General features: G+C 35.2%; 1 protein-coding gene across 1 annotated transcript in view; it reads left to right on the top strand.

Annotated features, from left to right (window-relative positions):
• Nucleotides 1-990: 990 nt before the first annotated feature.
• Nucleotides 991-17480, top strand: part of LOC134231727 (uncharacterized) — a 22160-nt gene continuing 5670 nt past the window's right edge. Inside the window, exon 1 of the mRNA XM_062713694.1 lies at nucleotides 991-1043. The gene's annotated coding sequence lies outside the window, so the exon portion shown is untranslated. The remainder of the gene's footprint in view (nucleotides 1044-17480) is intronic.

Genomic DNA, 17480 nt, shown 5'->3' with positions numbered 1-17480 from the left:
GGCTTTTTTGAAAATCAAGGTTTAAGTAGTTCATTCATTAAGAATTTTCTCTCCTTGTAAACAACTAAAGGGGGGTAACTTTTCTTGTACAAAAACCACTCAAACGATTTTGTTCAAAATGTGCATACATGCAGTAGATATAGTCATGTACCAAACATACAAAAATAATGAAAATTAAACGACAGGATTTTTTGGGGGCAGGTGTGTTGTACATCCTTAATCCCTTTAAAATTCATTAAGGCAAGTAAATGAAATACTGTATAGACGGCTGATAAATGAAAGCAAATAAAAAAAAGAAGCTTTTTAGACAATTTTTAACAAAACTGATTGGGTTTTAGAATTGTTTTAAATTTGAGCTTAATTTTTATTAAGACAAAAGTCTGCAGAGAACAATTTCAGTTTTGAACGAAGTCTTCAAAGTGATATTTTGTCAAGTGATACATAGATGCAGATTACACACCGCCGAGATCTCACCAGTGCCTTCATTTGAGCTAAAAAAAAAACTCAAGTACTTTAAACGTACATTTTTACAACTTATGAAAATGTATCTTTTAACTTCATAAAAATAAATATGTAATTTTATTCGGAGCGGGAAAATGAATTACCGGTATAGTATATGAGTATATCTGGTCCATAAAAAATATTTAAAAAAAAAAAAAAAAACTCCTGTTATACAGAAATCACTAGCAAGTAAGACACAGACTGTTTAAGAGATGAGGTTTTTTTTAATTTAACAACGGGTTATTATATTCAAGTTTTAGCAATAGATTATAGTAATAATTGAAGGGTCTCTTGGAAAATTTACACATATAATATGTCGGATGCCCTTGAAATTGCAAAATGAAGAAAATTCAATAAAATCAGACAACAACTGCCTCTAAATCTTTACATGTCTTACATCATTACTACTAAAACGGGCACTCAGTCCACAGGAAACGTTATACCAAGTGTGATAAGATTAGCACATAAGTGTTTCGCCTTGTCCTATATGTCGTGTAAAGAAGTGAAATTGTCAACAATCTAACATGGCGGTGTCATAGAAGGTAAGGCAATATAAACGCATTGATTCTTGTTGTTTTATATATTCGTACAAGTAAGCTATTGATATTGTTTTGTGTTTATTTATGTTGATAACTTTAATTTATCTGTTTAAATATTCATCTCTTTTTGGCAAACTATTTTAAGTTTCTCTAAAAACATTTTTTAAAAAAAGTTCTTACTCTCAAACCAACTGTAGGACGTGAGGTATAGTATACACGACAAGGAGCAAACGGTGGGTGTGTCCGGTCGGCAGGGGTGCTCATTCCTCCATGGCACCTGATCCCACCACTGATTTTTGGAGGTCCGTGTTCGCTCTATTCCTATTTTGTTTTATGGTTTTTGTTCTTGAGATCAGTTCGTTATCTCCATATTTTTCATAATAGTCATCTTAGTTCAATTTTTAAAAGGAGAAGTGAAAATATAGATGCATATTTATAAAGATATACATGCACATGATTGTGTACAAAATAGAGCAAGAAAAAGAAACAAAGGAAAAAGATAAAGGGACAGGAAATGAGGACATAAAAATTACAAAAAGATAGATTGTATCATAAAGTTAAGAAAAATATTACCTGACGTAGTTTTCTTAAAGGTACTTGGACACAGATCTCAAGTTAATATTTTCTCTATAATATTAGGACTTATATATTTTAATAGCATTTCACACAAAAATTAATTAAAAATCTTATTTCGTTTAAAAGTTATTCAAACTTCTAATTTTTAGGCGGGTTTGATTGACACATGCTTGCACTTTCACAAATTTTAACCTTATTCTTAATCCATAGGAAAAGTGGCAATCTTGTTGTGTATTAATGAGAAATATTAAAACTTTTATCCAGAAAAATAATTTTATTCAGAGTAGAGATGTTAGAAAGCAAAATTCCTTCACAAGTATCGTCATTCCGAACTAAGAGTTGCGTACATGGTTTAGCAAATCGAGCACACTCGTGTTATGTACACAGTTTTTGTAAACAGGGCACGAGTTCTGTTTTTGTTTATATTTAGAATTCGCCGGGTGCGTTCTAAACCGTCACAGTCTGCTTACCACAACTGCACGGACTGACAATATATTGTGTGTTTGTTTTGCTTTCGAACATGTCTACTCTGAATTTTCTGGATTATAATATTGATATTTTTTATTTATACACAACGAGATTGCCACTTTTCCTAAGGACTAAGAATAAAATTAATTTGTAAAGGTGCAAGGATGTGTCAATCAAACCCGCCAAAAAATTTGAAATATTAATATCTTTTATATGAAATAAGATTTTTAATTAATTTTTGTGTGAAATGCTATTTAAATATATAAGTCGTAATATTATACAGAAAATAATAACTTCAAATCTGTGTCCAAGTACCTTTAAGGTTTGAAATCTTACTTTTCTTACTAGTTATTTCGTGATTGGTAGGCCCGGTTTCGATTTTCGTTCGCGGCGCCGCGTCAAACCTAAAACGTAAACATAGGGAGTGACTGTTCCTCCGCCAAGCGCTCGGCACTAGAAGTGAAAGTCGAGGGATATGATCTTAAAAGCGTAGGTCCCGTGTCACGGTAGGCGTTGGCACGATAAAGAACCCTCAATGCTCAATGGCCCTGAGTGCCGAGTATAGGTCTAAATTTGAAGCCCTTCACCGGCATACGGTGTCGTCCTTGTATGAATGAAAAATTCTCCAATGGACAAAACAACATACACTCGATCAATTTTACTAGTTAGCTCACCTGAGCCGAAGGCTCAAGTGAGCTTTTCTGATCACATTTTGTCCGGCGTCCGTCTGTCCGTCCGTCCGTCTAGCTGTCCGTCTGTCTGTCTGTAAACTTTTCACATTTTCGACTTCTTCTCAAGAACCGCTGGGCCAATTTCAACCAAACTTGCCACAAAGTATCCTTGGGTGAAGGGGATTCACATTTGTTCAAATGAAGGGCCATGCCCTCATTCAAGGGGAGATAATTGGGAATTAATGAAAATTTGGTGGCACATTTTAAAAATCTTCTTCTCAAGAACCACTGTGCCAGGAAAGATGAAACTTATGGGGAAACATCCTCAGGTAGTGTAAATTCAAGTTTATTCAAATCATGACCCCCGGGGGTAGGGCGGGGCCAAAATGGCCGACCAAAGTTTACATAGAAATATATAGGAAAATTCTTTTAAAAATCTTCTTCTCAAGAATGACAAAGCCATAATTCATCATATTTATATGGGAGCATGCTCAGGTAGTGTAGATTCAAGTTTGTTCAAATCATGACCCCCCTGGGTAGGGCGGGGCCAAAATGTCCGACTAAAGTTTTACATAGAAATATATAGGAAAATTCTTTAAAAATCTTCTTCTCAAGAATGACAAAGCCACAATTCATCATATTTATATGGAAGCATGCTCAGGTAGTGTAGATTCAAATTTGTTCAAATCATGACCCCCGGGGGTAGGGCGGGGCCAAAATGGCCGACCAAAGTTTTTAAAGATATATATATAGGAAAATTCTTCAAAAATCATAAAAAAAATAGCAAATCCATGATTGGTCATGGGACTACTTTTGGATTTAAACTTTACAATAAAAAGCCATTTTCTACTTTTTCCTACCCTTAGTGCTCAGGTGAGCGATGTGGCCCATGGGCCTCTTGTTATTTCAATACAATCAAATATAAGATATACACATTCGAAACAGAGCAAATATGAACTTTTAAAAAATAGAGGTCGGATGAAGTGCAATAGAGGACTAAAATCCCCGGCGACCGGTCGTACATGCAGTGCGTTGGTTTCTATAATTGAGCAAACGGGAAAACTATGGCCAATTTAGTGTAACAATTATCGATAAATCAATACGTTCTGAAGAGATGGGGTCGATTTGATGTACTGATACATATTAAAATAACTATGGGTACCTTGATCACTGAGCTCACTAAATGATACTCCCTCCTCCTATATGATTATAATGGCAAAGGTAATCATGTTTTGTTCTGCGGGACCCAAAACAAGTGTTAGATCAAAAAGTAAAATAAAAAGGTGCATAATGGCATTATATAACAAATAATCTTTGAAAGAATCATTTGATTTTTCTCGGTGGTTTAGGAGGAGTTCTGGATAAGAGATGGGTAGCCTTCAATATTATAGAAAGAATGGCTGTGTCCATATTTATGTTCCCCAAACGAAGTTGGGGAACATATTGTTTTTACTCTGTTTCTTATTAAGGTCTTCCGTCTCCAACGGAAGACCTTATTGTTTTCGTTCGGTTTCTTTTTCTCTATTATTATTATTAAGGTCTTCCGTCTCCAACGGAAGACCTTATTGTTTTCGTTCGGTTTCTTTTTCCCTATTATTAAGGTCTTCCGTCTCCAGCGGAAGACCTTCTTGTTATTCTTCGGTTTCTTTTTCCCTATTATTATTTTTTTTCTTACCGATTTTGTGCACGCGATTTCTCGGAAACGACTGGACCGATTTTCACCAAACTTTCAGATCTCATAGATATTTATCTGAACCTTGTCGGAAATTTTCTATAAGTACGTCGTCACTTCCGGTCGTGATATATGGACGGTTTTCTGATTTTTAGAGTGTCGGCTTGTCCTGAGATCTCCTCCTAAACGACTTAAGATATCGACTTGAGATTTTCAGTGAAGGTAGAGGAAGGATAGTAGATGTGACATTTTGCATAAAGAGCTTTCCAGGTAAAAAGGCATCGACGCTCGCCTGGGCTCGAAAAATAAGCTCATACGCATCTCGCAAAAATTGATACGTTTTCTTTTATATCTTTTTACCTGTTAATATTTTGTTAAGACATATATAATAAAAAATGTGCAGTATAGTAAGACCTTTCATTAGGTATCAAGTAAATGGGGTTAGCCCTTCAAAATAGGGGCGAAGAGGGGCCAAAAGTCTCTCGTCTTTAACTTTTTTGTTTTTCAATATTTTAAAATTATATTAGTATAGTTGATAGAAACATTTCTTATTAGGCTGAATATATAATTCGTTTGTAAATTTATAAATTCAAACTCGAGATATTAACATTCAAATATCTGAAGCGGGACCAAAATGGCGGCGGTCTCTGTCAATGCCGACATTTCGCAATAGCGGTTAACAGAGGCAACCGAGCGTTTGCTTGAACGAAAGTAACATAAAAAGCAATGAAATGTGTACGGATAATTGGATTGTCACGTCGTAGGTTCGTTGCAATTCTGTGTCAAACTACATTTATAATCCAAGGTCTCTTACAAGTCTTCTTTAATTGGTTTTGGTTGTTTCTCAAAGTAGAATAAGAAAAGAATTAATGTGCAAATTAAGTACTCATTGATGATATTATCTACATCAAAAGAATTTAATCAAAAGAGAAAAGGCATGATTCCATGATGTTTTATCAAAGATCATAGTCAAGATCATATCTCATCTTATCGAAAATTCGGACGGAAGACCTACTCGTTGCTCGCAACGAGATCGCATCTAGTTATTATTATTTTTTTTCTTACCGATTTTGTGCACGCTATTTCTCGGAAACGGCTCGCCCGATTTTCACCAAACTTTCAGATCTGATAGATATTCATCTGAACCTTGTCGGAAATTTTCGTCGTTGATGACGTCACTTCCGGTCGTGAGATATGGACGATTTTCTGATTTTTAGAGGGTCGGCTTGTCCTGAGATCTCCTCCTAAACGACTGAAGATATCGACTTGAAATTTTCAGTGAAGGTAGAGGAAGGATAGTAGATGTGACATTTTGCATATAGAGCTTTCCAGGTGAAAAGGCATTGACGCTCGCCTGGGCTCGAAAATTAGGCTCATACGCATCTCGCAAAAATTGATACGTTTTCTTCTATATCTTTTTACCTGTTAATATTTTGTTAAAACATATATAATAAAAAATGTGTAATATAGTAAGACCTTTCATTTGATATGAAGAAAATGGGGTAAGCCCTTCAAATTAGGGGCATAGAGGGGCCAAAAGTCTCTCGTCTTTAACGCTTTAATGATCAATATTTTGTGATACATTACTGAAGCAAAGATATTCAACTTAACGTTTTGCAACAATATACACTAAACATTTGATCATATGTTACGTAATAAAGGGTCACAAGGGGCTAGAATGCTAAATCTTTGACGCTTTATATCTCGAAAAGGGTGAATATTTTGATAAGCAATATTGAACAAAAGATGGTGAAAATAATGTTCCCAACAATATGCATACTTTTAATTTGTTCATTTTTTTCCGTCGACACTTCCGTTGTAAACCGGAAGTTCATGTAATTTAAATACACGTACATGTATAGCGATTTTTTTTTTTTTTGATTTTCTAATGAATGTTATCGTTCATTATAGAGATTTAAAGAATGTGTAGCATCAAAATATTTCCACCGGAAGTACGGTTCGTTCAAACCGGAAGTTGTCTAAAAATGAGTATTTTCCATCGAAACTTTCAGGGATGATTACTGCATGCTTGATGTAGAGTTGAAAGTAGCTTTGAGCGCATACAGTCGCACCGGAAGTGAAGAAGTAGAACCGGAAGTTGATTGGAATTGATAGATCTTACATTTTTTGTGTTTCTAAACATATTCTGAAGAATTCTTTTGCCTATTTGACATTTTTTATCGTATCAGTGGAACTATCCCAACACAGGTCTTATTCCATCAGATATCGGACGGAAGACCTACTCGTTGCTTGCAACGAGATCGCATCTAGTTATTATTATTTTTTTTTTTCTTACCGATTTTGTGCACGCGAGTTCTCGGAAACGGCTTGGTCGATTTTCACGAAACTTTCAGATCTGATAGATATTGGTCTGAACCTTATTGGAAATTTTTTATATGTACGTCGTCACTTCCGGTCGTGAGATATGGACGATTTACTGATTTTCAGAGGGTCAGCTTGTCCTGGCAATCACTAAAAAACGAATAAAGATATTGACATGAGATTTTCAGTGAAGGTAGAGGAAGGATATCTGAATTGCTTTTTTGAGTCTATATTTTTCTAACGCAAAAGGTGTTGAAGCTCTCTTGAGCTCATTATTATTATTGTTTTTCTGACCATCTAATTTTGTGCACGCGATTTCTCGAAAACAACTGGATGGATTTTCATGAAATTTGCAGGAACAATGTGTTTTTATCTGAAGTTATTTAATCCAAGAGATTTTTTGGAAATTCCTTTTTGGTGCTAAGTTACGGACGATTTTCTAATTTTAAAATGACATTTTGTTCGCGAATAATCTCAAGAACGGTAAAAGATATCACTGTGAAACTTTCAGGGATTATAGATCGTGATAAGTACTATCCAAGACACGATCTTTTGTACGTCGTCTCTACTTCCTGTCGTAACGGCATGCAAAGAAAAAAAGTCGAATTTTTCAACTTTTTTGTTTTTCAATATTTTAAAATTATATTAGTATGGCTGATAGAAACATATCTCATTAGGCTGAATATGTAATTTGTTTGTAAATTGATAAATTCAAACTCGAGATATTAACATTCAAAAATATGAAGCGGGATCAAAATGGCGGCGGTCTTTGTCAATTCCGACATTTCGCAATAGGGGTTTACAGAGGCAGCCAAGCGTTTGCTTGAACGAAGTTACATAAGGAACAATGAAATGTGTAGGGATACTTGGATTCTCACGTCGTAGGTTCGTTGCAATTCGGTGTCAAACTACATTTATTATCCAAGGTCTACTTACAAGTCTTCTTTAATTGGTTTTGGTCGGTTCTCAAAGTAGAAATAGAAAAGAATTAATGTGCAAATGAAGTACAATATCTATATCTTTTGTTTTGCATCACGGTAACACATAGCTTAAATCATATAGTTATAATTGATAGTTTTTCAAGAATGTAGTAAGTAAAAAACATGACCACTGTTTTCTAATGCACACTTGTGTCATATTAAATCAATAGAAAGGACAACTGTTACAATAAGAAAATATTTTATTTTTAAAGATAACAATTTTTCAAAGACCGTTTAATTGACCTATATAAACATTTTATTTTCTCAATGCAAGTTATTGAACATAATGGAATTTTATTTCTTGACCCTCGTAGGGCGATCGAGGCATTTTTTTCCGTGAAACATGCCACCTTTTTCATGAAAGTGTAAGTAATCGGAATAGTCAACTTTCGTGATTGAAAATTGAAAAATTAACCATTCATACCTATTTCACTGCTTTAGTGTTATTTGCCTATATACGATTGATTGAATGATTGTATATCGTTTAACGTCCCTCTCCAGAATATTTCACTGATATGGAGACGGCACCATTGCCGGTGAAGGGCTGCAAATTTGGGCCTATGCTCGGCACTTAGGGCCATTGAGCAGGGAGGGATCTTTATCCTGCCACACCTGCTGTGACACGGGGCCTCGGTCTATACCGTCTCATCCGAAGACCATGAACATTCCAAGAGAAATTCGCTAAGATTTACTCGTTGCGTTTGGCGCGAAATTATGAATAGTGACCCTTCTTTCGTAATTCCAAGACAGATTAACTGTTGCAGAATTATATGTAAATACAAGTGAAGAAAGAGTAGTTGTTCAAATAGCCTAATCGATAAGCGTATTGGATTTTCACGCTAGTGACCCGTTTCAATTACCAGTGTGTCCAAAATATATTTAATCTATTTTCAGCTTGATTTTATGGGTTATTTTTCGGAATCGGACGGAAGACCTACTCGTTGCTCGCAACGAGATCGTTTCTAGTTATTATTAAGGTCTTCCGTCTCCAACGGAAGACCTTATTGTTTTCGTTCGGTTTCTTTTTCCCTATTATTAAGGTCTTCCGTCTTCACGGAAGACCTTATAGTGATTGTATTGTTTCTTATTATTATTAAGGTCTTCCGTCTTCACGGAAGACCTTATAGTGATTGTATTGTTTCTTATTATTCTTATTCTTTTTTTGACAAAATTTTGTGCACGCGATTTCTCGAAGACTATTCAGCGGTTTTTCATGAAATTTTCACAAAATATGTGTCATTATATGAAGTTGTTACATCCGTAGAGAAATTCGGAAAATTCGCATCTGGTGCCAAGTTATGGACAATTTCCTGATTTTAAAATGCTATTTTGTCGCGCACTTTTATCGAAAATGGCTAAGTATATGATATGGAGACTTATTGAAGATGATAGATCATGACTTTCTGGTTTGCAGAATCACCTTTTCGTGCGTCGTCAGTACTTCCGGTCGTAACGAGATGCAAATTTAAAAAAATCGTATTTTCTAACTTTTTTGTTTTTCAACATTTTTTATTTATTTTTGGAATGATAATAGAGACCCTTTGATTGATGCTTACTATATAAGTTGTTTGGATATTAGTTAATCAGAACTCTAGATATTAATATTTGAAAATCTGAAGCGGGACCAATATGGCGGCTGTCTCTGTCAACTCCGCCATTTCGCGAGTTGGGGCTTATGGAGGCAGCTGAGCGTTTGATTAAATCATTCTGACATAAGGATACATGAAATGTAGAAAAACTACTTCGACTCTCACGTAGTAGTGAAATGGTTGGAGGAGTTACCTCCCGTTACTTGTTTATATTATAATAGATAATCGATGTTAATATTGTAATTAATTGGTCAATTGACAAAAGAATTAAACAAGTATTATTGATAAATGATGTTCTGTTAGAAAATAATAATAGCGTTGCCAAAAGAAAGGCAGTCTGTTGTATTTTATCAATATGATATCTGATAACTTATGATCATTGACTAAGTTGAGGTACAAGGGAGCAGTACCGCCCATTGGCTTGTGTCTTCACTTTGCTACAGAAACCAATTAGTGTATCGATCAAATCGAGTTGTGCAAAGTTGCCGTAGTCAGTGACTAGTTAAAATATAGCTGTGTGACGTTAGCTATAGGTTTGTCATTAGGACAGAGAAGCTCTTACAAAGTTAAATATGAGTAAGTATATTGTAGCTACTTGGCTAGAGTTATATAGGCAACTTGGTAAGCAGTAATACACCAGGCAGGTGTTAAAGGCCACTTCAAGAGGCACCAGGTAGATTTTGACTTATATAGTCAGTTGTATAGTGAGGCAATTGTCATATGGCACCAGGCAGGTGCCGGTATTAACTGGAGTTATATAATTGTTTAAAGCACTTAGGTCATTCGATTTAAAGACACCAGGCAGGTGTCATATTATTATCTGTATATATTGCATTCAATCATATCCCCAGTAAAACTTGGCATAATCCGAGCACTGACCTACTGACCGCTCAGGTCCGAAACGTTACAGTAGTAAGTTGCAATTGAGTGTCTATCTTATAACTTAATTTCCGTTTCACTGCTTTAGTGTAACTGGGCTAGATACGATTTGTAATGTGTATAAATTAATGTGTTACATATGCATGTGTGTACTTTCTTAACGTCGAAACGTCGAAATAAAATAAAGGCGCTAAGAATGTTTTATTTTCAAAATTTAATTGAAGCTATCATACCTATTTAATAGATCAGTCCAAAGAAAAGGCATGAAATATATACTCGTGGCGTTTGGAGCGAAATTATGAATGCTTTTTATAATTCTTAGACAGGTGAACAGTTGCAAAAGTATACACAAGTATGTTTAGAGCAGTACTCCCAATAGCTTAATGGTTAGCGCGTTGGGGATAAAAAAGTTTTTTTAAAAAAGCGCATTCACGTTCGCGACATGGGTTCTATATTCCTTGTGACAAAAATTTTGAATCTCTTTTCAGCTCGATTTTACGTGGGTTTCTTTTCCTAAAACGGACGGAAGACCTCTCGTTGCTCGCAACGAGATCGTATCTAGTTATTATTATTATTCTTTTTTTGACAAAATTTTGTGCACGCGATTTCTCGAAAACTATTCAGCGGTTTTTAACGAAACTTTCACAAAATATGCGTCTTTATATGAAGTTGTGCAGTCTGTAATTTTTTTTGGAAAATTCGCTTCCGGTGCCAAGTTATAGACGATTTCCTGATTTTAAAATGCGATTTTGTCGCGCACTTTTATCGAATATGGCTGAGAATATGAACTGGAGACTTATTGGAGATGATAGATCTTGACTTCCTGGTTTGCAGAATCGCCTTTTCGTGCGTCGTCAGCACTTCCGGTTTCTACCGGAAGCATATTTAAAAAATGGAATTTTTCAATTTTTTTGTTGTTCAATATTTTTCTTTGATGTTTGTAATTTAAATAAAGACTCATTTGCAAATGCGTAATATGTAATTTTTTTTAGAATCGAAAAAGGCAATATCGAGATATTCGCATTTAAAAATTTGAAGCGGTGTTTTCAATGGCCGAATGGTTAGCGCGTTGGATTATCACGCGGGCGACCCGGGTTCGCTCCCCCGAATGTCCGATTTTTTTTAATCACTTTTTCTGCTAGATTTTTTGATTTTTATTTCAGAATCGGACGGAAGACCTCTCGTTGCTCGCAACGAGATCGTTCTAGTTATTATTATTTTTTTTCTTACCGATTTTGTGCACGCTATTTCTCGGAAACGGCTCGCCCGATTTTCACCAAACTTTCAGATCTGATAGATATTCATCTGAACCTTGTCGGAAATTTTCGTCGTTGATGACGTCACTTCCGGTCGTGAGATATGGACGATTTTCTGATTTTTAGAGGGTCGGCTTGTCCTGAGATCTCCTCCTAAACGACTGAAGATATCGACTTGAAATTTTCAGTGAAGGTAGAGGAAGGATAGTAAATGTGACATTTTGCATATAGAGCTTTCCAGGTGAAAAGGCATTGACGCTCGCCTGGGCTCGAAAATTAGGCTCATACGCATCTCGCAAAAATTGATACGTTTTCTTCTATATCTTTTTATTGGTTAATATTTTGTTAAAACATATATAATAAAAAATGTGTAATATAGTAAGACCTTTCATTTGATATGAAGAAAATGGGGTAAGCCCTTCAAATTAGGGGCATAGAGGGGCCAAAATAATTTCGTCTTTAACTCTTTAACGATCAATATTTTGTGATACATTACTGAAGCAAAGATATTCAACTTAACGTTTTGCAACAATATACACTAAACATTTGATCATATGTTACGTAATAAAGGGTCACAAGGGGCTAGAATGCTAAATCTTTGACGCTTTATATCTCGAAAAGGGTGAATATTTTGATAAGCAATATTGAACAAAAGATGGTGAAAATAATGTTCCCAACAATATGCATACTTTTAATTTGTTCATTTTTTCCGTCGACACTTCCGTTGTAAACCGGAAGTTCATGTAATTTAAATACATGTACATGTATAGCGATTTTTTTTTTTTGATTTTCTAATGAATGTTATCGTTCATTATAGAGATTTAAAGAATGCGTAGCATCTTGATATTTCCACCGGAAGTACGGTTCGTTCAAACCGGAAGTTGTCTAAAAATGAGTATTTTCCATCGAAACTTTCAGGGATGATTACTGCATGCTTGATGTAGAGTTGAAAGTAGCTTTGAGCGCATACAGTCGCACCGGAAGTGAAGAAGTAGAACCGGAAGTTGATTGGAATTGATAGATCTTACATTTTTTGTGTTTCTAAACATATTCTGAAGAATTCTTTTGCCTATTTGACATTTTTTATCGTATCAGTGGAACTATCCCAACACAGGTCTTATTCCATCAGATATCGGACGGAAGACCTACTCGTTGCTTGCAACGAGATCGCATCTAGTTATTATTATTTTTCTTCTTCTTCTTCTTCCTGGAACTTTTTTGTCCGGGAATGATCTTGTAAACTGTTCGTCCGATGTAGGTAAAACCTTTTTAGGGTTAGTAGACATGTTATGTAGATTTGCGGAATCAAGGTCATTTTGCGCGCACGTGCTTGCAAGAGCGTGCACGTGCAACACGTGAAATGACCAATATAATAGATATAGCCACAAATGTTCTATTTTTAGATGAAATGCTTTGAAATTCATAATGTGAGGATATATTAGTAGTATAGACATGATGACATGGTCAAAATAGCAAGATCTCATGCGCATGCACGTGCGCTTCGCTCTGATTGGCTGCAACTAAAGTCTCAATATCTTTCTTGTTTTTTGACGAACTCCTTTGAAATTTTGAACATAACCATGCATTAGGATATCGTACAACATGATATATAGCAATTATCATGAAAACACGTGCATGCACATGCGCTGCAATCTGATTGGCTTTAACTTTTAATGGTTATAACTCCCTTGGTTTTCAACCAAACAGGATGGGATTTGGAACATAGATAGATATAATGGACCTCTACTAGAGGGTTTGGTCACCATGCACATGCATACTCGTGCATGTACGTGCGCTGCAATCTGATTGACTGAATCTTTAAACAGCTATAACTCCTTTGGTTTTCAACCAAACGGGATGGGATTTAGAACAAAGATAGATGTATTGGACTTCTACAAGAAGATATGGTCACCATACTCATGTATACATGTGCGTGCACGTGAAATGAGTAAAATCAAAAATACACTTGAATGAGCAAATTTTATAATAATTTTGGATTAAATACTTTAATATTTAGTGTATTAAAATATATAGATTGTGTTGACAAGATTACATGGTCATTACACACATGCATTCACATGCGTACGCGTGCAATTCTAAAGTTTGAATGAACTTGGTACACTTCTGGGAAAACGTTGTTAAAATCTCAAATGCATAGAGTTTGTCTCATGCAATGAAGCTTACAGGGAATATGGCACCAAAAGGGAGTTGGGGAGCGTTTGGGGAACATCTGTAACGGTCACCGTTACAATTAGCACTAGTTTGTTATGAGATACCCGAAATATGGTCCGATCAAAAAATAAAATGGGTGGTCACAACGAAACTATGTAACAAAGATTTTGTGAAAGCCTCATTAAATTTCATTGAGTGGTATAAGAGGAGTTGCGGATAAGAGATGGGTATCTAATAGTTAACAGACGGACGAACATCCCGATCACTATATACCCCCCAACTTTTCAAGCGGGGGTATAATCAGACTCTGAGTTATCTTTTATTTAACGTTCACTGGAACATATCATAGCTAGTGCGCTTCATGAAATATGCCTACGTGACAAGTCTGTGTGATTCATACACCAATAACTCACGCAAAACTTAAAAACATTCCATATGTTTACATTTTCCATGTCTAAAAGCATTTTAAAAATACTCATTTCTTTTCATTTCTCGCTGCCCTATATCGTTATACCTTTACTATCGCTGTAGCCTCATTGTGACGTCACGTTAACGCACATTTCTCTGTGTATTTTTTTTTTACGCCTGAGTATACACGAAATGGTATTCAAATCAATTTCACAGTGGGCTTACTAGGAAAACACAGCATATGTAAATATTTGGAAATAATTGCTACTTATTATTAATTATCTATTTATTTATATTATCATATTTGTTAACGTCAAGTTGAAGGCAGTAAGCAGACACCAGCAAGTGTTATATACTGTTTTTTTTTTATACCCCCGCTTAAAAAGCGGGAGGGTATATAGTAATCGGGATGTTCGTCCGTTCGTCCGTCTGTTACGCTTTGGGGTACCTACATGTATTTCTTATCCGCAACTCCTCTCGAGCTTATACCACTAAATGAAATTTGATGAGACTTTCACATATTCTTTTTTATATAGTTCCATTGTGCACCTTCTTTTTTACTTTTTGATCGGATGCATATTTTGGGCTTTTCAGCGCAATACATTGACACTGCCATCTTTTATAATATTGAAGGGTACCCATCTCTTATCCACAACTCCTTCTATACCACTGAATAAAATTTAATGATTCATTCATAGATTCTTTATTACTGAATGCCACTGTGCACCTCCTATTCTAATTTGATCTGACAGTTTTCTCAGGTCCCCAAGAGCAAAATAGGGACTTTGTCATTATAATCATGTGGGAGGCGGGGTAATCATTTAGTGAGCTCGTTGCTCACAGTACCTCTTTTTTTTTTTTTCCTTCATAAAACATATGGAGATAACGAACAGTATTCAAAGTCCATTAAACACAGGAGCGGAGCAAACACGGACTTCTGTAGCATTATAGGTGGTATCAGGTTCCATGAAAGATTGAACATCCTCGTTCTACCAGTCACACCCGCCCCGTGCTCCTTGTCATATAATTAGGAAATCCGTCGCAATCCATGCCCTCTTCACAAGGAGAGTTTAATTCGCAGTAAATTAATGCGAAGTAAAATAATGCGAATTAAACTGCGTTCACACGACAGCTAAAGCGAAGTAAACTAATGCGAATTAAAATTTTATTTCTACAAAAGGCTATTCTTTAAGGTTATTATGACGTCATTTGTAAATCACGTGATGTATGCAGAGCCCTCCATTTGAGATAATAATCATAGTGGCTACAAGTATACATTTAATGATTAACATACTTTTCCTTGATTTTTGAACCAAATATAACACAGACTCCTATATCTTACTACCAGCATGTCCTGTGACTTAATTCTGGCCTTACGCATGCTTCAAAATTTAATTCGAATTAGCTTTGCTTAGAGTTCACACGGAGTTAATGCGAAATAATTTAATGTGCAGTTAATTAATTCGAATTAAACTAATTCGCATAAGATTCTTCGTGTGAACGCTAAGCGAAGCTAATTCGCAGTAAACTTACGTTTAATTGGAATTAAGTTCTCCGTGTGAACAGGGTATCAGTGTATAAATAATGGCTTAAAAAGCTTGAGAAAACGTCAGTCAGCATTTTACTCAATGATAAATTGTATTTGCTGACAAGGTCATTGTATATCAACCATAGAACTTACGAAATGATGACTATAAACGCGATTGCTGATATTCTTGTTTCATCAACTTGTTTGTCAATAATTTACCTTTGAAGATACATGTACGTAGAGGTGATGAAGGAGTATTCCTGCAAATGTAAGGGAAATTGACGATTGAAAAGTTTGAGTCATCACGTTTATCATTGAGCATAGGTGTTAGATCACCATTAATGTCTTAAATGTGTCAGACTGTGTGGTATCTTTTATTTCAAGCTCACCGGGATATATCGTATTGACAGAAGAATGGAAATAACCACTATTAATTGAAAATACCTCGTCGATATATCTAAATGTCGAGATGGAAGCCACAGCAAATGTTTTCTTCTTTTCATGTATAAGATTTTGGACAAATTCTGCTTCATTGAATACAAAAATGGGTCTGTTAAGAACGGGCGCAATTGGTACCAATTGGAATCCTAATAGATTGTTGGAAGATCTGGTGTAGTAAAACCACAAAGATATTGTCACTCAGAAACTTAAATATCTTTTAATGTCAACTTCAGAGTACTTCTGTGTATATTCAGAATGTTTCAAACAAAATAATTTAGCAAATGACCAATGACAAGGTAAATAAATTTATGAGGTTCATTTTTATTGAAAAAGTAGCTGTCAATGATATCAAAAATCCTGGACTTTAATTCATTGAGAGGAATGCTTATGTATAAAGTTGAAAAGTCGTAATTTTTTAAGCTGGTGATTTTGTTAAAATCTTTTGATTTAAATTTTTCAAAAAGTTCCTTGGAATTTTTAAGCATATACATCTGAGTTACATCACTTCTCAAATACTAATATATTGCTGCACAGTACTCTTGAAGTTTCTCCTGAGGGAAAGACGGTTTTCATATTGCCCCTCAATATTTTAATGCGCGATTAAACATAGATGAAACATATGGAGATAAAGAAAAGTATTCAATAAAACAAAACAAAGCAAGAGCAGAGCAAACACGGACTTCCAAAGCATCAGAGGTTGGATCAGGTGCCATGAAAGGGTGGGCATCCCCTGCCGACCGGTCAATCCCACCGAGTGCGTCTTGTCATGATCGGGAAATAACGGAAAAATAGAAGAAAAAAAAAATATATATATATATATACATATATCTGATATATTTAATCCATTCTGACAAAGCGTCGTCTTCTTTTTCATATCTGACTTATTGCTTGGCGTAATCTTCTACAGAATCCATACTATTTATGAAATTCCTATGCCAATTGAAGGATCAGGGATCCTTATATATAGGACTTTTTAAAATTATTGATCTAAGGTCCTCATTATTAACTATATTTACGTCACCGGTAATAGCGTGTCCAGCAGGACTATAGTTATTGGGTGAAGAAGAACATGAACACGATGGAGGATTATTTCTCAGATATTCGATATCCGGACCCTGTAATGTTTTCTTGTAATTAAAAGGTTTTGAAGCAATACACTGTGGTCGGTGTTTATTTGTAGGAAAAACATGTATGAATACAAAAGAGGTCTGCTAATAACAAGACGCTATCTTAACAGATTAAAAATTAATTAAAATGCAAGCATATTCGGTGAAATAAAAGGACTGCAATACAATCCTCTCCGAATTAACACAATAGGAACCTGAGTGATGTGCTTTTCTCCTAACTAATTTAATTCTCTGTTTAAAAAAAAAATGTGCTAATAGGCTCTTATTTTCAGTTAATTAATAAACAATCTGATTCATAAACCTCGTATACATGTATATCACACCTCCAAAACAATAGATCAGTGTCGATTC

Source organism: Saccostrea cucullata, unplaced genomic scaffold, assembly GCF_032062105.1.
Source record: "Saccostrea cucullata isolate Sc308-1 unplaced genomic scaffold, CSIRO_AGI_Scuc_v1 ctg10105, whole genome shotgun sequence".
Classification (NCBI taxonomy): domain Eukaryota; kingdom Metazoa; phylum Mollusca; class Bivalvia; order Ostreida; family Ostreidae; genus Saccostrea; species Saccostrea cuccullata.
This window is presented reverse-complemented; position numbering and strand designations above follow the sequence as displayed.